Source organism: Harpia harpyja, chromosome Z (assembly GCF_026419915.1).
Source record: "Harpia harpyja isolate bHarHar1 chromosome Z, bHarHar1 primary haplotype, whole genome shotgun sequence".
NCBI lineage: Eukaryota > Metazoa > Chordata > Aves > Accipitriformes > Accipitridae > Harpia > Harpia harpyja.
Window position 1 is genome coordinate 117,097 of NC_068969.1, and position 21,511 is coordinate 138,607.

The following is a 21,511-nucleotide window of genomic DNA, read 5'->3' on the forward strand; positions in this document are numbered from 1 at the left end:
CCTGCGGCTACAGCACAGGCTTCAGGGGAGGGGCTGGAGCTGGGGGCAGCCGCGCGGGCCGAGCGGGGCCGGGGGAGCTCTGGCGACTCGGGCGGGCGCCCGCTGGCCGCGCCTGGGGGGTGCCCGCCTCCGTCCCCTCTTCCCTTCTACCGGCTCTCTCTCGGGAACTCCCCGGCGCTGCCCTGGCCCGGCTCGCCTCCGGCGGACCGGCAGCCTGCCGCGGCGGCCGCTTCGCAGCTTCCCGTCCCGCCAGCCCCGGGCGGCCAGCGGGCAGGAGGCACCCCTCGCCCTCGCCCCCGCCCCCGCCCCCGCCGGAGGGGATCGCTCGCCTCACCCGCGGTCCCGGCGCTCGCCCGCTGCCGCCGAGACCCGCGCGCCGCCACGCTGCTCCCGGGGACCGCGCATGCGCCGGAGGGGCCGGAGCCGGCGCGCGAGCGCCGGGCTGCCCCACGCGCAGGACGGCGCATGCGCCCGGGAGGGCTGGTCGGGGAGCGGGCGCAGCGGGAAGCCCGCGGAAAACCACGCGAAACCGGCAACGCTCCTGAGTCTGACCTGGTCGCACTCCGGGGGCCGCGGCGGCGGCAGCAGCGAGGACTACGCCGCGCCCGAGAGCCACGCGGCTGCCCGGCCGCCGAGTCCGCGGAAACTACAGCTCCCGGCATGCCCCGAGGGGACGCCGCTTCCGTTTCCGCCCACCCCCACGCCGGCGCAGCCGCAGTCCCCGCCGAGCCCCCAGCGCCGCTCCGGGCAGCTCCGGCGCGCTCCCCGCCGCCCGCCGCCGGACAGTCCCCGCCGCCGGCTCCGGCACGGTCAGTCCCCGTCGCCGCCGCTCCGTGCACGGCGCGGCACCCCCCGCCCGGCTCCGGGCAGCGCCCGCCGCCGCCGCTCCGGCACGGCGCGGCACCCCCCGCCCCGCTGCCGCTCCGCGCGTCTGGCACGGACCCCGCCGTCCTCCTCGGGGCTTTCCCCGGGACCCGCCGGGCGATTGCGCAAGCCCCGCCACGGGGCCCGGGCCCCCCCCGGCCCACGTGCTCCCGGCCCCCCGCGAGCCCCCAGGGCCCCGGCCCCCCCCCCGGCCTCGGCACAGGCGGCCCCCACCTCCCCCGGGCCACCCCCGCCGGGGACGGTCGCGGTCCGAGGGGCGCCCGGCCCCGCTCACCTTCTCCCGAGGGGCAGCCGCAGCCCGGCCACCGCTCTGCTCTGCTCCGCTCCGCTCCTGCCTGGGCTCCCACCGGCCCCGCCGCGGCCCCTCCCCCGGCAGCCCCCCCTTCCCAGGGAGGGGCCGTCGCCATCAGCCTCACTGCCCGCACCTGGGGCTCCTCCAGCCCCGGCCCGCAGCTGTGGTACCGAAATCCCGAATAAAACTCCACAACACCCATGGGAAGTTCAGAAGCAGGCGCTTCGTTTATGGAATGAAAGATGTCAAAGTAAGATGACTCTTGACGAGCTGCTCGCTGGGGTAAAAATACAGATTTTAATACCCGTCTTATTTTAGTTCTAAGACTTGGCAATTGCCAGGTATCATCTTTTCGATTTACCCAGGTCCACCGCCGAGGCCGCAAGGGAGATTTCTTCCAGAGAGAGGATAGAGTTATTAAGTCTAAAGTCCATTATTTGCTTTTGTCCTTCAGGAGAAGGTGAGTGGATCGTATATCATCACTATTCACCCAAACAGTTAACCCTAAACTTTTCACCTGTCCTTTACTACAGTCAATTCCAAGCTAATTTTTTTCCATTATTAAGAGGGGACCCAGGATCATTTAAAATATTATTCTACTTTCCACAAATACATGCCCCATCTTAGAGCTTTAGCTACTAGAGAAAGTCTTTGGATTTGGGGGTCAGAGGAGTTGCAAGTCTAAACTTTCATACCCTTCTCTTTAGGATGTGTGATTTTTCTCTGTATGTCTAAACCAGTCTAAATTTCCCTAGATGGTCCTGACTCTGGGTGGATCTAACAAGGATCCTGGAACTCCAGTAAATTCCAAACATCGTTTTATATTTTAAATATGGTCCCAAGTTCCTTTCTGCACTTGTCTCTACGGTTTTGGCAACTGACAGCCCCAAGGGGTCTTTGTACAAGTTTCTCCCGAAGGGCGATAAATTAATTCTTTTGTCCGTGAGGTGGATGGTTTGGTAATGTTATAATTCAAAATGCTATAATTCCTTCTTTCAAATTTAAAAAAACAATTGCCTTTTAAATCCATCCAATTTAATTTGCTAAAATGATTCTCATTGTTCTACGTCTTTTCTCAAGTTTTGGTTAAATTCAGTGTCAGTATTCTCCACGGAACTAGATTTTCATCTGACTTTGGAATCGGAAGGCAGGCTGTTATCGAGGTTAAATTTTGTGTCTTTACAAAACTTCGAATCAATTCCAAAACTAGAATTTTTTTTTTTTTAATCAAAATTACAGAAACGGTTAATATCAAGATTAATAGCTCAAACAATAATTGTTTCATTTTGTTTATGTTTAGAACCCCTCAAAAAAAATACTTAAACCCTATAACACACAAAAAGATTACTGCCCTTGACAACATTCCTAATAGCAACCCCAATATTATAAATTTTACACAATTGTTTTCCCAAATAGATAATGTGAAACTTACTTATAGGTTTTCAGTTTCAAAGGGCCAGTTTCTTTAGACTTCCAATTTCCTGTTGGTGCTTTCTTTAGTCTTGAATAATGAAGCCAAGGTTCTTCGCCCAGACCTTTACTGCTCTAAGTGTTGTTAAAATGACTCGATGCGGTCCTTTCCACTTCTCAGTGATTTTATATATATTCAATCTCCTGGTCGGAAGGGATGCGCTGCTACGTCCAATTCTAAGGGTCCAGCTGCGGAGACATACTGACGAAGTTCTTGAAAAGAATTTCTCAAAGAAATCATAACACCTTTTAAAAACATATCTCCAAAGCCACTCCAGATACTCAGAACATAGGACTCTTGATACGGTCTTTCATATAACATTGCATAATGACTTAAATTTTCTTTCTCTTCTGGCTATACTCTGATTCTTAATAGAGCCATGGGTAAGGCTTTAACCCATGTGAGTGAGGTTTCCTGACAAATTTTACTCAACCGTTGCTTGAGGGTATAGTTCATTCTTTCTCCGCCCCCCCCCCCCCCCCGCCCCCTTGCTTGTGGTCTATATGGGGTGTGATAGTCTCAATCTATAGCCAATACTTTGCTCGACTTGTCTCATCATCTTTGCTATGAAATGAGGGCCATTGTCAGATGACATTCTTACAGGCACCCCATATTTTGGTATTATCTCTTTGAGCAAGACTTTAACTACTTCTCTTGCTTTGTCGGTGTGACAAGGGAAAGCCTCGGGCCACCCAGTAAAGATATCAACTAAAACTAGGGTAGATCCTTCTTTTCAAGGCAATTCTATAAAATCAATTTGCTAGTATTCCCCTAAAAAATTTCCTTATTTAATAATTCCAAAGATAATCTTATTACTGATTTGGGGATCATTTTATATATAAATTTCACATCCGCTTATAATTGTTTAAACAATCTTTGTCATATTTTACTTTCTGTTCCCCGATATACTTTGTTATGTTCAGCTCGGGCAATTTCTCTTGTTATCGTGGGCGGGACTATTATTTGACCTGTCGGTGTTACAGCCTGTCCTGTTTCATTTTGTTAGCCTGCAATCTAACAATTAATTCTTCCATCTTTTTCATTATAATTTGGAGTTTCTTTAGGCCATTTTATACTTTTCTCTGGAACTAGCGCTAGGATGCCTTTTTCTGCAGCCTCTTTAGCAGCTTTATCAGCCAGTCGGTTACCTGCGTTAGGAACAGTCTTACCTAACTGATGCGCTTTACAGCGCGTTATCGTGACTGCTGTTGGTTTTTGAACGGTTTCTAACAATTTCGGTATTTGTTCTGCATGCTGAATGGTGGTTCCTTGTGCAGATAACAGTCCTCTTTCTCTCCATATCGCTCCATGTGCACGTACTACTCCAAAAGCGTACTTTGAGTCTGTCCAAATGTTGACTCGCTTTCCTTGACTTAGTTCCAGAGCTCGAATAAGAGCTATCAATTCAGCCTTTTGGGCAGATGTCATCGAAGGCAAAGTTCGCAACGCAATTACCTCCTCGGTTGTTATTGTCTATCTGGATAAACGTTTTCCTTCACAGATGAAACCGCTTCCGTCGGTATACAGTTCCCAGTCTGCTTCTTCTAGCGGCACATCTCAGAGATCCAGTCAGCTGGGGTAAACTCCTTCAGTTGTCTGCAAGCAGTCACGTTCCAGTTCTCCTTTAACTTGATCAGTTGTTGAAAACGCAACAGGGTTAACGGTGGTAGTAGTTTTTAAGTAAACATCATCTTGTTCCAGCAACACCACTCGGTATTTCAGCATTCTGCTAGGGGATAACCAATGCCCCCCTTTCTGTTTTAGCGCAACAGTTATCGTATGGGAAACGTACAGTAATCCTTTGTCCTCAGGTGAACTTACGAGATTCCTGGATCAGTAGCACAGTTGCAGCGACGGCTCTCAGACGACCAGAGCATCCCAGACTCACGTGATCTAATCGCTTCGAGAAGCAGGCCACAGCTCGCCCACTTGGCCCTAAATATTGGGCCGGCATGCCCAGAGCTATACCTCTTCTTTCGCGAGTGAAAAGTTCAAATGTCTTTGTGAGATCCGGCAGGCCTAGGGCTGGCACCCCTATTACAGCCTGTTTCAATTCTTTGAAAGTAGCTTTCTCGGCATCAGTCCAATCCATTGTTTGAGGTTTTGAGCTGCTCCTACAAAGGTCGGACCCGCAAGCCGCAACTGGTAATCGACAGGTGACACCACGCAACCGTTCCCGGAAATGCTCGTCATTAATTTGTTAGTCTTAGGTTCGGGGAGACGACAAATTGCCTCTTTGCTCTCAGTTCCTAATTGTCTCTGTCCTTTTAGGATTTTAAAACTCAAATAAGTTTCTTCTTTCTGGGTTATTTGGGTTTTTTCTTTTGACACTCGCTATCCACTGATTCCCAAAGAGTTCAAAAAGTTAATAGTTAACTTTGTGCGTTGTTCTTCCATCTCAGCTACAATTAACAGATCATCCATACATTTCAACAAGATTTCTTGATTATTTTCTTTCTTCCAAAGCTCTAATTCTCGTGCCAATGGATTTCCAAAAATGGTAAGACTATTCTTAAAGCCTTGAGGCAAGACTGTCCCTGTATATTGTCTTTTTCTCCCTGTCTCAGGATTTTCCCATTCAAAAGCAAAAAGCTCTTGACTGTTGGGATCCAAGGGAATACAGAAAAAGGCATCTTTTCAGTCTAACACTGTGAACCGTTCTCGTTTCTCTGTTAGGGTTGTTAACAAAGTATAAGGATTTGCTACTACCGGATGAATATCTTGTACTATTTGATTTATTGCTCTGAGGTGTTGAACTAATCTATAATCTTTTTCATTAGCCTTTTAACAGGCAAGGTCGGGGTGTTATATTTGGATTCACATTCTGTTAACAATTTATATCTTAAAAATTTTTGTATTATCAATAGTAACCCTTTCCGGCTTTCCAGTTTTAGGGGGTATGGCTTAATTCGTAGCGGATTCGATCCTGGCTTTAAATCCAGTCTCACAGGTTCTGCTTTTTGGATTTACCGGGAACTTCCCAGTCCAGACGATTGGAATTACAGCATTATACTTTGACTGGTATGATCTTCTGCTTTCGGTAACCATCCTGTAACAACAAAGCCACTGCTTCGATACGTTTAGTTTCTGGAATTAAAATTTTAATCTCTCCATTTTTTAATTTAATTTCTGCCTCTAAGTTCTCCAGTAGATCTCCCCTTAACAGGAGTTTAGGAGAATTTGGCACATACAAAAACTGCTGAGTGACCCATTGCTTTCCTAATTTCATTGTTAAAGATTTAAAGAAGGGTCTAGTTTCTCGTTCACTTGTTGCACCAACACCACCAATTTCTTCAAAACTTAACTCTCCCTCTAAGGTATTTAAAACTGAAAAGGTGACTCTAGCATCAATTCACATTCAATTTTCTGTTCTCCCAGTTTAGCTGTAACCAGAGCTTCTGCTGGGAGACTCCCCTCCGGTCCCCGTCAGCTGCGTTCACTTAAAAAGAACAAATCGACATATGGCACTTCATTCCATTTACTCTCTCTCCTACAAAACAACAGTAATTGCAATATAGTATTATAACTCAAAGTTCTGTTTGTTTCCCATTTTTCCTGCAATTCACCCCAGTGTGCCAACAAACATCCCAACGGTGATGGTTTTGGTATCTTTTCATCAGCAGTTCTATTTCCTGCACTCTTATTCTTAAACAATTTTGCTAATGCCATTATACTTATATACATTCAAATCCCAAATACCAAACAAACGCAAATGACAGTTGTCCCAAATAATACACAAAGTCCAACCCAGCAATAGCTTTCGCTTACGACTTAGGGGCAGACGCCTAGGCTTCCACTGCAAACGGGTACCCTCCAAGCCCCAACCCTGCGAAGCTTTCGCCGCGCCTCACGGGCAGGCTTTCCAAACAAATTCCAAAGCAGCAGCGCCTTACCTTTTTTCCAGGGAACGCCGCGAGGAGCTTTGTGAGTCGAGGGCGATGGTTCTCCCCGAGAATACCTCGGCGCCGGCCGGAGTTCGATCGACACTCGATCTCGTCCAGTCTCACTCGCAAGGTCCCGTCTGGGTCGCCAAAACCGTTACCGAAATCCGGAATAGAACTCCTTAACACCAACGTGAAGTTAAGAAGCGGGCACTTAGTTTATCGCAGCGCTGGGGACACGGGGGATCGCTCCTCCAAAGGCGTGTCCCACTTAGTATCAAAATCCGTCAGTTTTTACAGACTTTTTCTGTCAGGTCATTGTTACATAAGCTCTTTCCATAAAAAGGCATACTATGCTCGTTCTTAAATTTAACCTTTCTAAGGATTGGTCCTTTGATTATATAACCTTATCAATATTCTTATTTAAAAACAATCATTGGTCAGTTACACTTAGCTCTACTGACTGGAATCTTCGATACTCAAATCAAGATGGGAAGGGTAAGGGGGTTTCCAAGCAGCAAACTGGCGTCCACGACGGTTTCCTTCGTTTCTTGAAACGGAACATAGAAAAACCTGTAACTTCCTGGTGAGGTTTCTAGGGTTAGCTATTTCCAACCTTAACAATATTAAGGTTCCGATAGTCACACGTAACGCAGTTCCTAAAGTTTCTATGGCTACGTTTCAAACGTAACAATCCTATACGTTACGCTTCACAATTTTACTTCTTAATCAAACCTAACTCTTCTACGTGATTAAATTTTGATTTCTTTACCAGAATATTTGCAACAGCTGGAGCCCAGCAGGAACGGGGGGGGCATGGCCCGACCCCCCCCAGCGCCTCACCTCCTCCTCCCCTGGGCTCCCTCACGGCCCCTCGCCCCGTGCAAAGGGAGCGCAAACGCAGCCCGGAGGGCAACGGGGCCGGCCGGCCGGCGTCCGTTCGGTCAGTCGCGCGCCTAACGAGTCCTGCCAGCGAGTCCGCTCCGGGGCTCGGGGCCCCCCCCGACGCTCCCCCTGCCCCTGGGACACCTCTGATAGCATATTTCCGTACATTCTGTATGGCACGTCTAAATAGTTTTGGATGGTTTTAATATTTTGTACCAGCCGTGGAAACTGGTTTGCTGCTAGGTGACTGTAAAAGTGAGATTTAGTAAATAATTATTAGAAATCTTACACTAACGCGATGATTGAAACAATAGACAAAAGTATAGCCAAGCAATTAACTAGCAGAGGTAGGTACTCCTAAGTTTTGCAGTTCTTTGCTCTTATGACTAGATGAGAACAATGCTGAAACTGACCGCATGCGATTGAAACTGCGTTAAGCTTCAAGATCAAAGAACCAAGGACAAGAATAAAGACTTCAAGGACAGCCGGCAAGAACTTCAAATGGGTCGGTGGTCGCAAAAGCAGCCCTTCGTCTCAAATGGATCCTTCATTGCGCGTGATCGGATGTAGGCAGTGCTATGATAATCAGTTGCCATCATTTTTATGTATACGTATACTAATCTGATTCATATGCAATTAGTTAGTCTATATGACCTGTTTGTGCTAAAGGTGTGGCATGCACGCTAGGTGGAACTATCCCCCGTGCATCCAGCGCTGCAATGAAGAATGCCTGCTTTCTAAAACGCCAAAACGAGCCTTCGAGAGTTTCTTGGACCGGCTTTTCAGTATCAGAGGTACAAGGGAGGAAAGGAAAAAAAAAAAAAGCGGCGTGGGAGAGAGAGGGGGCCAGGGGAGGGGCAGGGAGGGACCAGAACGCAGAAGAGGGGAGAGAGAGACAGGGCCCCGAGGGCCCGGGGCTCACCACAGCTCTCTTTCTTGGCGCTGCCAGCAGACTTTGCCAGTTCAGACGCTTCTTTCGGCTCCTCTCCCGCTCCCCTCCTCTTCCGTAACTCCGGCTGCACGGCCGTCCTCCCCCTAGGAGAACACGCGTCTCACAGGTCTTGCAAGACGAGGCTTCCTGGGCACGGAGCCTCGCTCGCCCGCACGCCACGCGGCCGTACCGCACCGTCGGTGCTGCGTACGGACCCTGCGGTGCACCCTGGCGGTCTGACCTGCTGTGGACTACGAAGAGGGATCCTTCCACACGCGGAGAGGCAGGCTCTCTCTTGCCTGCAGCGGGAGGCAGCTGCCGGCCGGGCGGCCGGCCGGCCTTCCGTTTCTTCTTCTCTACCTTTCTCTGGCCTCTCCAGCTTCAGCCGCAGCAGCTCCTGCCCACAGCCAGTAAGTGCCCTGCCTGTCCCTTTGTGCTCCCACGCCATGCCGCGCCGCGCCACGCCGCGCGGAGAGGGAGGCCAGGCAGAGACAGCCCATGCAAGCTTTCCTTTCCGGCGGCGTTTCCTTACCGGGAGGAAGCAACGAGTGCGGCGGCACCTCCCGCCGGCGCCGCATTGCCGTTACCGTCGGACGGCACGTGCGGGACGGGGGCAGCCCCGCGCACTAGCAGCCTCCGAGCTGCAGTACCGAACATTGGTCACGAGGTGGCGGAAGAGAGCGGCGGCGAAAGGCGCCGCCAGCGCGCATGCGCGGATCCCGAGCTCCTGTGCCGCGTTCTGGTTGCCACGCAACAGCAGGAGGGCTGCAAAACGCGCCACCGCGCATGCGCGGCTCCCGAACGCCAGGACCGCCCACTGGTTGCTAGGCAACAGCAGGGGTGCCGTAAACCGCGCCACCGCGCATGCGCAGTTGCAGAGGCGTCATGTCGCGCTACGGTTGCTAGGCAACAGCGGCGAGCGCCGTAAAAGGCGCACCGCGCATGCGCGCCTCCGAGCTGCCGTACAGCGCCTCGGTTGCTAGGCAACAGCAGCAGTGCCGTAAACCGCGCCACCGCGCATGCGCGGTTGCCGAGGCGTCGTGTCGCGCTACGGTTGCTAGGCAACAGCGGCGAGCGCCGTAAAAGGCGCACCGCGCATGCGCGCCTCCGCGCTGCCGTACAGCGCCTCGGTTGCTAGGCAACAGCACGAGCGCCGTAGATCGCGCCATCGCGCATGCGCAGTTGCAGAGGCGTCGTGTCGCGCTACGGTTGCTAGGCAACAGCGGCGAGCGCCGTAAAAGGCGCACCGCGCATGCGCGGTTTCCGAGCTGCCGTACAGCACCTCGGTTGCTAGGCAACAGCACGAGTGCCGTAAACCGCGCCACCGCGCGTGCGCGGTTGCCGAGGCGTCGTGTCGCGCTACGGTTGCTAGGCAACAGCGGCGAGCGCCGTAAAAGGCGCACCGCGCATGCGCGCCTCCGAGCTGCCGTACAGCACCTCGGTTGCTAGGCAACAGCACGAGCGCCGTAAACCGCGCCACCGCGCATGCCGAGGCGTCCTGTCTCGCTACGGTTGCTAGGCAACAGCGGCGAGCGCCGTAAAAGGCGCACCGCGCGTGCGCGGTTTCCGAGCTGCCGTACAGCATCCTCGTTGCTAGGCAACAGCACGAGCTCCGTAAACCGCGCCAGCGCGCGTGCGCGGTTGCCGAGGCGTCGTGTCGCGCTACGGGTGCTAGGCAACAGCGGCGAGCGCCGTAAAAGGCGCACCGCGCGTGCGCGGTTTCCGAGCTGCCGTACAGCATCCTCGTTGCTAGGCAACAGCACGAGCGCCGTAAACCCCGCCATCGCGCATGCGCGGTTGCCGAGGCGTCGTGTCGCGCTACGGTTGCTAGGCAACAGCGGCGAGCGCCGTAAAAGGCGCACCGCGCATGCGCGCCTCCGAGCTGCCTTACAGCACCTCGGTTGCTAGGCAACAGCACGAGCGCCGTAAACCGCGCCACCGCGCATGCCGAGGCGTCGCGTCGCGCTACGGTTGCTAGGCAACAGCGGCGAGCGCCGTAAAAGGCGCACCGCGCGTGCGCGCCTCCGAGCTGCCGTACAGCGCCTCGGTTGCTAGGCAACAGCACGAGCTCCGTAAACCGCGCCAGCGCGCGTGCGCGGTTGCCGAGGCGTCGTGTCGCGCTACGGTTGCTAGGTAACAGCGGCGAGCGCCGTAAAAGGAGCAGCGCGCATGCGCGCCTCCCCAGCTGCCGTACAGCCTCTCCCTTACCAGGCAACAGCGGGGGCCCAGCCACACGCACCACCGCGCATGCGCGCCTCCCACACGCCAGTTCCCACCTTCGCTCGCCGGGCAGCAGCTCCCCCGCAACGATCCTCTTCTGAGCATCAGCTGGATGAGACACCACTGACAGCTCAGCCCAGTAGAGACCAGCCACAGGCGGCAGCTACTTACTGGGGGCACAGGGCTTACGTTTCCCTGCCCTTTCCCCACTCGCAGCCCGGGCAGTCCTCTTCATTGCCTCTGTTCCAAAAAGCACCCGAGTGGCTGGAGCCTTTACAGCAGTCAAGCGCAAACAACAGACAATGCGGGCGGTCGCTTCTGTCCCTGCCCCCCCACCCCATTCTCTAGAGAGGAGAAGCAGCACAGGGAACCTGCAAACGGCAGGGGGGGTTGCCCTGGACCAAGCCCCAGGGACTGCTGTATCCGTCTGCACGTGGCATCAGGGTTGTGGGAGGGACAGCAGCCAGTCAACAGATGCTGGCGAGAGATTTAAAAAAAAAAAATAATAACGCCTGGTTCAGGTGACAGCCTGAAGGCAGGCCACGAGAGACCCAAAGCTGCTTCGTGCCAGAGGGGCAGCTCTGTTCAGCAGGAAACGGCGCGTCCCAGCGGACCAGATGCGAGCGGCCGACCTGCAAGTGAGCGATACCCTGGCGATCCTGGGGCTCTCTTGGGGTGGGCGCACCTTTCCTCACCTCTGTGCTATCACAACTCTGCTCTCCTAATCCTGCACGCACGCAAGGCTTCTTGGGCGGGGCTTGTCTCTTATCGAAGAGACGCTGCACGGTGTTACTTACCGCCCTGCCCTCCGGCGTGCAAAGTAATTAGACGGGAAGCAGGGAAAGCAAAAGAGGCGCGTCGGGATATTAGATGTCCTCAGCAGATGACCGTAGAGCCCTCGAGGTTCCACCTTTGCTCCCTACAGGAGCATGGCTCCGCACTCCTTGCCGCTCCCGCCAGCAAGCGTCACAATTGCCCTTTGCTGCCTGCAACGCGCAGTACCTGCACGGCCCGAGCACTGCTGCTTACGGAGCAAGAGGCGCTCGCTATAAAGCGGCAATGAAGAACAAGGACGGCCCGTCAAGACGGCAGGAGGAACACAGAGAGCCTCCAGCATGAGCCAGGCAGGGCTTCCAACTCACCTCGTGTCGTGATTTAACGCCAGCCGGCAACGAAGCCCCACGCGACCGCTCGCTCGCTCCCCCGCCCCCAGTGGGACGGGGAGACAATCGGAAGGGCGGAAGTGGAAAAACTCGTGGCTTGAAACAAAAACAGTTGAACCATTAAAAAGAAACAACAACAACAACTTGTAAGGAAAAGAAGAAAAAAAATGACAGAGAATGGGGTGCACGCAGCATGCCAGGGGTCTGAAGCCTGACGGATGATGGGGGGGGGTGGGTGTGTGGAATACGGAGGAGGGGAAGGGGGGGGGGGGCAGGAGATAGGAGAGCAGGGGATGCGGGGGGAAACAACTCGCGTGGGTTAAAAACTCGCGTGGGTGAAGGGGGCGGGCCGGAGCAACAGGGGGGCATATGGGGGAGAAACACACACGGCGGGAGGGTAGGGGAGGGCACAAAGGTGCACGGGGGGACACGGGTGGGGATGACCTACCCCAGGGAGTCCACCCGGGATAATCCACAGCAGGTAACTCACCTGGGATAACCCGCAACAGAGAATCCACACCGGGAGGACCCCCAGCAATGCCCCTCAAACTGCCTGTGCTTCACCCCCAATCTTCCCCAAACTGGGGAGTTTTCTGCTTTTTCAAAATACTCAGTTTGGGGTGTGTTTCAGTGCTTTTCCACAACATAAAAAGGGGAGATCTTTTGGTTGTGGTTTTGTGCATGAAAACGGGGTGGGTTTTTTTGCTTTCCAGCTGCACAAATCCAGGCGGATTTGGCTTTCCCAGGAGTCCCAAATCCGTTCGGTTTTTTCCCGTTGCAGACCCAGAATCAGGGGGGTTGGGGTTGTCCTGGTTTCGGCTGGAATAAAGTTAATTTTCTTCTGAGTAGCTGGTACAGGGCCATTTTGGATTTAGGATGAGAACAATGTTGACAACACACCGACGCTTTAGTTGTTGCTAAGCAGTGTTTATACTAAGTCAAGGACCTTCCAGCTTCTCATACCGCCCTGCCAGCGGAGGCTGGGGGTGCACAAGAAGAGTCGCTGAGCTAAAGGAGGATTCCAGGTAAACAGGTCAGCTCGAAATACACCACCTCCTTTAAAAGTTAAGAGCGATTTGAACGCTTAAAATCAGCATTTAGGCTAATCGATACCATTTTGAACACCTTCTTAGCATACAAGTAAACACTCTTGCCGGTGTTGGAAAACGTCTCCTCCCTTCCTTACAGCACTGCTGCAGGGAGATAACCCTGGGAGGCTGCGGGACGAGGTCGTACGCAATCAGAATCTACGCTTACGGATCCACCGCAACAGCTACAGCCCTTGCGCTGCTGCTGCTGCTTTGCATCTTGCTCGTTTGGTGAATAAAGCTGAAAGTGAAGTGGAAAACTTCAAAAAGCAAAATGAAAAATAAAGAATAAATCTCAACAATTCACTTTACACTAAAAGGGTGTGCCCATGTTTATATACATCCAATAAAAATACATTATTGAAGCAGTAACTCACCAAAACCACCTCAGGACTCACTGTCACTAGTTACAAGGCTGCTGATGCTTCCTGGGAAAACCTGGAAAACACACGGAAGCGACGCCAGTTTGTCCTGTTTTGTCCGCGTCTCTTCTTTGACCTTGATTGCTTTTAGTACAGGTGCTAGTTATCTCAGTAAGGTTGTCGAGTACTCCTGTAAGATATTTAAAAAAACTCATTGACTGCAGAAGCATAAAGCTTTTATCGTGAAAACAAAGCCCGTTTCTTCTGAACAGCTGAACTCTTACGAACAGTTTCTCCCCTCTTTTAGTACAAAATTATTTTCACGGTATCATTTACTAGTAAGCGCACGGAAACAGAAGATTACGTGCTTTCAGGAAGAGGAAATAGACAGAGGGAAGTCAACCTGGCGTAGGCGTAACGTGCTCCAGAACAGACCTTAGTTTTAGTATTCGTATTAAAATATTTCACAGAAAAAATGTGGAAGGAGAGTTGGCACATTCTTAATGTTAACTTTAAAGTCCATACTACAAGTACCTTTGGAAAAATGCAGACACACATCGTAGGCGTACCTTGTACTTGCAGACCACTGCGGAATCTTTCCATCTGTCTTGTACTTTCACGGCAGAAGAAAGGGCAACCACGGTGAAATGGTGGCAGCTGACATCCACCTGAGAGAGGGGGGAAAAAAAAAACCCAACAAACAAAAAAACAAAACAAAACAAAACTTTAGCATAAAACTGGGTAGGAATCCAAAGCTGCCTTTTTTTGTGAAGGTTTGTGAAGACAGTACGACTGAGCAGAGCAAAAAGTATTTTTGCATCATCTTCGGTACAGCTGTTGACACAGGCCACTAAAGCTTTTGCATTTTTCAGACAACTGTGCCTTTTTTTTTTTTTTTTTTTTTTTTTTTTTGACTCATTGGTAACTTTAGTTTCACTAGAACTCCCTTTCCTAGATACACGCAGGTGACAGACATAGAGACCTACATACATTTTCTCAAGCCTTAGTATAGCCAAGACTTCATCACCCTATATGTCCCAAGCCGAGTATTTTTGCTAAAGAGCACAGCAACACATCTGTCCTTGTGAACTGCCTCGTTGCAAAAACGGAATGATTTTTTCCAGGCCGTTGCTCCAAACGGTCAAGATCTTTTAAAACCGCAGTTGTGCCACCAAACCCGCTCAGGGTCCCTCCTAGCTTTTGACTGCCCTGAGATTTAACAGGCACACGCTCCATTCCATCTTCCAACAGCAAAAATACGTTAACGCTCTCGGACCCAGAGCGCGACCCTACGGATGTCCACACACACACCCCTCGCCGTTTTGATGAGGAGCCACCGAGCATCCCTGCGAGCACAGCTGCACGCGCCAGATCGGTTTCACCTACGCCGCCAGTTACCGGTTTCGGTGAATGTAGTTTCTGACGCTTTAAACCGAAAACCGTATCTCGATGCTTCGCCACAGTAGAAACGACCCATCGCTAGAATGCTACAAAAACGCAGTAACACAAGTTGCAAACCCACAGCAGCAACAGCTCCAGAAATATTTAGACCAGGAACAAGGGAGAAAAATAAAACAGCTTCATCTCACGCGCAGGGGAGCGGCAGGCAGAGAAAAGGGTCGGCATTCTGAGCCCTTACAGAAAACGGGCATTCTCCTTCCATTCCTCAGCCCGTCCGTTAAGGTCTCAATACCGCAACGCTACTACGGCAACGTCGAGAGTAGGGAACAACAGCCCTGCCGCTGGACTTGCCATTGACCCATGCTATTTACCTAGCAGGATGCGTACGCAGAGGGACGCGTTTTGCCACGCACAACCCTGAACTTCCTGAAAGTTTACGTTTACCAAAAAAAAGCCATTTGGAACATATTGCCAAACAACATTTGGCAATAAAGCTTCGATGCGTTTGACACACGCAAATTTTTGGTCACTTGCTATTTGCTTCCTGTTGCTGCTGCTGTTCTTCCTTCAGAAATTCTACTTGTAGCCAAGTTATTCACTACTGGTTCAAGCATTTGCCTTCCTGGTATTACCAGCACATTCACAGAGGCAAGTAACTTAATTGCTCTTCTACGATTATCCAAATGACAATTACAGCCATGAAAGAGAAGGAGAGGTCAGGCAGCAGAAGAGCTCTGCAGGCTGGCACCAGTCAATAATGCACTCTTTAAAAACAAACAACAACAAAACAAAACCGTGACCCTGTATCCTTTTTTTTTTTTTTTTTTTTTTCTTTCAGAGCTCATCCCTGCCTCAGCATTTTGTCTCATCAGAGCATGAAGCACAGGTGACCCGTACCCTGACGACTTTTGCGTGTGATGAATGCCTGTTCAGAAATAGTCCAGATCTGCAGGACTGGTGTCATTTTTATGGTTTTAATCATCATAACTCAGATTTTATTTACTCACGCATTTGTGAGGAAACTAATTCACTTTTAGACACTGCCTCTCCTTTTTTTTGGGGGGGGGGGGGGGGGGGGGTGTGGAATGTGCTAGAGACTGAAAAAAATTACGATTCAGAGCTCCCAACCATGACAGAGTGGTGGAGAAAGCAATGAAAGCAAAGACCAACAGCAGCAACATTAACTGAAAGTTGGCTTTAATTCCGATCACGTACTTAAGCGACTCTCCAAGTCTACGCCTCGGTCCGATGAACGACTAGTCCTTTTTTGGAAGGACAAACTTTTTTACTTAAAAGGCCTAGACTGAAGACTCCGCTGAACGGAATGGGGATTGTGCCACGGGACGACACGCCATCACCACTCTTAATGGGGAAGAAAAAAAAAAAATAAAATACAAATAAAAATCAAGTTTAAGTACCAGTTTCCATCATGTTTCACCCATTACATCTCTACTGGCATCTAGGTGCTCAAAAGTGAACTACAGGGACACCACATATTCCTAAAAATTCAGTTATACCTAAAAAAAATAAAAGGCTATCTCCAACTTGCCCATAAAATCAGTATGAACAGAGAGAAGAGAAACACTCGACCCTAAAGAAGCTAACAGGCAGCTCTGAATTTACCAGACATGAATTTTCGTTCTTTCACCTGAAACGCAAACATATCAAGGGACCAGTTCAGGAACAGGGCACGATCTGTTACAGCAATTTTTCCATCAGCTCTTCTGCACTAGCAGCAAATTTGCCTTTTCTGTGGGTTTAACGTGGAGCATCTGTAGTGCCCTCGAACTCGCAAGTGTTTCTCTCCGCTCCCCCAGCCCGATACGTGCGATTACCTGAGCGGCAAGCGGAATTAACCACGCAGGATTTTCTTCGTGTGACGCGGAAGGTGACGCTGGGAAAAGAGGAGACAAAGGAATGAACCTGCTTGTCACACCCAGCCAACGGTGAAAAGACAGGGGAGGATTCTGCCGGAAGGGCTCTGCACCCCAGGAGCTCCCACCGGCCGGTTTCTCTCCCCTTTGCCCGGTACCGAGGGGACGACGACACCTCGCCCGCGCCCCCTCGCGGGGGGGGGCTGCCCCAGGAGAGCCGGGGGACCCCCACCTCGCTTCCGCCCGCGGGAACGGACCGGGCGAGACCCTCCACGCAGAGAGAGGAGCGTGGCGTGGATCGCATCCCCGAGGGAAGAGGCCGGGCTCCCCGCTGGCAGAAGGACAACTCACCTCCCTGCTGCTCGGAGCCGCTCGCTGCGGACAGCCCTGCCTGCGCCCGGCCGCTCTTCGGCCGTGCTGGGAGCGCGGTCCGGCCGACGGATGCTCCAGCAAAAAGACGCTCCAGCTCATCGCGCCTCCTGCTCGTTACAGCCGCAGGTACTTTTGCCTCTGGCTAACGCACGCTCCAGACAGCGGACACCCCGCCTCGTTCCAGCTCCCGCTTGCTACAGTTCTGGCTCACTGAAGCCCCAGCTCCGCACTGAAGCTCCGGCTGATTTCAGCTGCTTCTCCTTACAAGTTCCAGCTATGTGCAACGGCCTGGGCTTTCCATAAGGTTGTATATCAACTGCTGTCAAAACCGGAGCATTAGGATTAAACATCAGAGTTACGCGCCGTATAAATATGCGTTAGTTTGGGCGATTAATTACCGAACAACTATTCTGAGCAGCGCAGAAAGAAGAGCTGCACTCAAAGAGGGCACGTGGGGTCTGAAAAGCGCCTTTCCCCCCCCCAGACCATCGCAGATGTTGAGTTCGGCCGGCTACGTGCCGGCCTCCCGAACTTCGGCGTCCGACACAACCAGACCCCCATCTCCGGGGAGGGTCCACGCGCCCTGCCCACCCCCTGCTTCCCCCCGCAGCTCCCCACACCCTCCCACCCGCCTGCCAAACCAGCCAAGCCGGCTCCCGCTTTTGGCCCCCACGCCGGCTGACTCGGGGCCCATTTGGGAGCCAAAAAACCCGGCTGCCGAGCCTGTTCTCAAGGCCCAAAAACGCAGGGCCGGACCTCTGTTTCTGGGCCCAAAGCCGCGCAGCAGCTCGGTCTGTTTCCGAGCCCCAAAATCAGCCAGGCGAGCCTGTTGTCAAGCCCCAGGAACAGAAAACTTGTTCTCCATTTCTGACCCTGCAGCGCCCGCGGGCGACGCCGAGCGTAGCCACCCCACAGCCCTGCACCCCCGGGGCCCCACGCGCAGTTTTGGGGAGTGCTCGGGACCGGCGGAGGGCCCGGCCCCACGCCTCTGCGGGGCAGCCCCAGCACAGGCAGGGCGTCGCTTCACGATCGCCGTTTCAGGCTTTATTTCCCCGCCATGGCCGGCACGGCCAGGCCCCCACCCCAAACCCCCGAGCCGAAGCACCCCCGCGGGTAGCCGGGCCCAGCCACCCGGAAAACAAGAAAACCAAAGAGGGAACAAGACAGAGAACGTGGGGAAAGGCAAGGAGACGGACACAGAAACAGAGAGAGCGCGAGAGGGATAGGGAGCAGGACAGAGAGATGGAGCAAGAAAGGAAAAAGGGACGGGAGGCAGAACCAAGGGAAAGAGACACAAGGACGGGGAGCAGGACAAAGGGACGGAAGAGGAAAAAAAAAACAGCGACGGGCTGCAGGACAGAGATGAAGGGATTAAATAGACACAGGGAGCACGACAGAAGGACAGGGAGAGACAAAAGGGACAAAGAGCAGGCCAGCAGCGGAGGGGAGAAAACCAACTGCGATGGGCAGTGGGAGAGAGATACGGAAAAAGAAAAAAATACTGAGGAACAGAACAAAGAAAGAAGAGACAGCTAGCTGGACAGGGGGACACAGTTAGAAAGGACGGGAGAGGGAACGGGGCAGAGAGAGACAGACAGAAAAGGTAGCGAAAGAAAGCAAGGCAGAGGGACAGCAAGGCGGGGCGGGGGGGAAGGGACGGGGGTCTGGACAGATGGAGAAATAAGCAGCAGGGACAGAGGAAAAGAGACAGAAAGAGGGACAGGGAACATGGCAGAGAAGGACAAATCAGGACAGCGGCAGGACGGAGATAAAAAACTGGGACGGTCCTCAGGACAGAGAGGAATACAAATACGAGCAGGGAGCCGGACAAAGGGATACAGCGAGAAACGACGGGACAGGAAGCAAGACAGAGCGACAGACAAGAACAATGGCAACGAGAGAGAGAGAAAGAGAGAGACCGTGAGAAGCACAGGGGGTTGGGGAATTTAGAAAGAGAAGTATCAGGAGCCCTGCAGAGAGAGGGAGGGTGAATAAAAAAGGGGCAGGAAGCAGCACAAAGGGTCAGAGAGAGTAAGAGATGAACAGGAAGGAGGACGGGGACAGTGAGATCCAGAATGACAAAAATAAACAGCAACAGCGAGCAAGACAAAGGGATAGAGAGAGAAAGAGAAAGTAGAAAGAAGAGAGATAGGAAGGCAGGGACACAGAGCGGCACGTACAGGCGCAGAGAGGAAAAGAACGCCAGGGAACAGGCCAGAGAAATTGGGAGGCGGGGAAAGAGGTGGATGCAGATCAGGACAAGGAGATGGAAAAGGAAAAAACAGCGACTGGCTGCAGGAGAAAGACGGGGGGCGGCGGGGCGGGGAAGAGGGAGAGGGAGCAGGACAAGAACGCAGAGAGAAAAAGGAAGGGGGGCAGTCGAACAAGAGAGAGAAAGGGGGAGAGGAAGAGGGAGCAGGACAAGAGAATAGACAGAAGAGGAGAGGTACAGGGAAGAAAAAAAAAAACCAAAAAACACAAACACCACCCAAAAAACCCCAAACGTCACAGCAGCATGGGAAAGCGAGGGGGCCAGGAGAGGGGGAGGGAGGGACCGGGACACACAAGAGGAGCGACAGGGCCTCGAGGGCCCAGGACTCACCGCAGCTCTCGCTCTTGGAGCTGCCAGGAGACCTTGCCAGCTCAGACGCTTCTTTCTCCTTCTCTCCTCCCTTCCTCTTCTGGAACTCCCGTCGCTTGGCTGTCCTCCGCGTAACGGAACACGCGAGCGTCTCACAGCTCTTACGAGATGAGGCCTCCTAGACACGTAGCCTCGCAAGCCTGAGGCTGCTGCAGTCAACGGCATCCCCAGGGGACGAACGGACAACCGCACCCACAGCGTGGCCTCTGGGAGAGGGAAAGAGGCAGCAGTGATCGTTATTACCGCAGCTCGACCCTGGCCGGAGCCCCTCCTTCCGCAGGGGCTTCCGCAGACGCCGCTCGTTCCCCGCGCCGCTGCTAACGGCACCCCCGTTAAGGGAGACTCCAGACCACCGCAGGGCCAGCTTGCTGCCCTCGCGACAGGGCTCGGGGGCTGCCTGCGGCTACAGCGCAGGCTTCAGGGGAGGGGCTGGAGCTGGGGGCAGCCGCGCGGGCCGAGCGGGGCCGGGGGAGCTCTGGCGACTCGGGCGGGCGCCCGCTGGCCGCGCCTGGGGGGTGCCCGCCTCCGTCCCCTCTTCCCTTCTACCGGCTCTCTCTCGGGAACTCCCCGGCGCTGCCCTGGCCCGGCTCGCCTCCGGCGGACCGGCAGCCTGCCGCGGCGGCCGCTTCGCAGCTTCCCGTCCCGCCAGCCCCGGGCGGCCAGCGGGCAGGAGGCACCCCTCGCCCTCGCCCCCGCCCCCGCCGGAGGGGATCGCTCGCCTCACCCGCGGTCCCGGCGCTCGCCCGCTGCCGCCGAGACCCGCGCGCCGCCACGCTGCTCCCGGGGACCGCGCATGCGCCGGAGGGGCCGGAGCCGGCGCGCGAGCGCCGGGCTGCCCCACGCGCAGGACGGCGCATGCGCCCGGGAGGGCTGGTCGGGGAGCGGGCGCAGCGGGAAGCCCGCGGAAAACCACGCGAAACCGGCAACGCTCCTGAGTCTGACCTGGTCGCACTCCGGGGGCCGCGGCGGCGGCAGCAGCGAGGACTACGCCGCGCCCGAGAGCCACGCGGCTGCCCGGCCGCCGAGTCCGCGGAAACTACAGCTCCCGGCATGCCCCGAGGGGACGCCGCTTCCGTTTCCGCCCACCCCCACGCCGGCGCAGCCGCAGTCCCCGCCGAGCCCCCAGCGCCGCTCCGGGCAGCTCCGGCGCGCTCCCGCCGCCCGCCGCCGGACAGTCCCCGTCGCCGCCGCTCCGTGCACGGCGCGGCACCCCCCGCCCGGCTCCGGGCAGCGCCCGCCGCCGCCGCTCCGGCACGGCGCGGCACCCCCCGCCCCGCTGCCGCTCCGCGCGTCTGGCACGGACCCCGCCGTCCTCCTCGGGGCTTTCCCCGGGACCCGCCGGGCGATTGCGCAAGCCCCGCCACGGGGCCCGGGCCCCCCCCGGCCCACGTGCTCCCGGCCCCCCGCGAGCCCCCAGGGCCCCGGCCCCCCCCCCCGGCCTCGGCACAGGCGGCCCCCACCTCCCCCGGGCCACCCCCGCCGGGGACGGTCGCGGTCCGAGGGGCGCCCGGCCCCGCTCACCTTCTCCCGAGGGGCAGCCGCAGCCCGGCCACCGCTCTGCTCTGCTCCGCTCCGCTCCTGCCTGGGCTCCCACCGGCCCCGCCGCGGCCCCTCCCCCGGCAGCCCCCCCTTCCCAGGGAGGGGCCGTCGCCATCAGCCTCACTGCCCGCACCTGGGGCTCCTCCAGCCCCGGCCCGCAGCTGTGGTACCGAAATCCCGAATAAAACTCCACAACACCCATGGGAAGTTCAGAAGCAGGCGCTTCGTTTATGGAATGAAAGATGTCAAAGTAAGATGACTCTTGACGAGCTGCTCGCTGGGGTAAAAATACAGATTTTAATACCCGTCTTATTTTAGTTCTAAGACTTGGCAATTGCCAGGTATCATCTTTTCGATTTACCCAGGTCCACCGCCGAGGCCGCAAGGGAGATTTCTTCCAGAGAGAGGATAGAGTTATTAAGTCTAAAGTCCATTATTTGCTTTTGTCCTTCAGGAGAAGGTGAGTGGATCGTATATCATCACTATTCACCCAAACAGTTAACCCT

General features: G+C 54.5%; 2 long non-coding RNA genes across 3 annotated transcripts; one reads left to right on the plus strand and one right to left on the minus strand.

The window, feature by feature from the left end:
- Positions 1-1,820: 1,820 nt before the first annotated feature.
- On the plus strand, positions 1,821-6,978 carry LOC128137709 (uncharacterized). The gene is made up of 2 exons (XR_008233805.1): positions 1,821-1,977; positions 5,599-6,978. It is a non-coding gene; the product is annotated as an uncharacterized LOC128137709 (long non-coding RNA).
- Positions 6,979-12,634: 5,656 nt separating this feature from the next.
- LOC128137558 (uncharacterized) lies at positions 12,635-19,596 on the minus strand. 2 transcript variants are annotated; one of them, XR_008233730.1, is made up of 3 exons: positions 19,428-19,596; positions 13,748-13,846; positions 12,635-13,368 (listed from the first exon to the last, which is right to left on the minus strand). It is a non-coding gene; the product is annotated as an uncharacterized LOC128137558 (long non-coding RNA). The 2 variants fall into 2 exon arrangements; XR_008233729.1 differs by having other exon boundaries at positions 12,635-13,846.
- Positions 19,597-21,511: the final 1,915 nt, after the last annotated feature.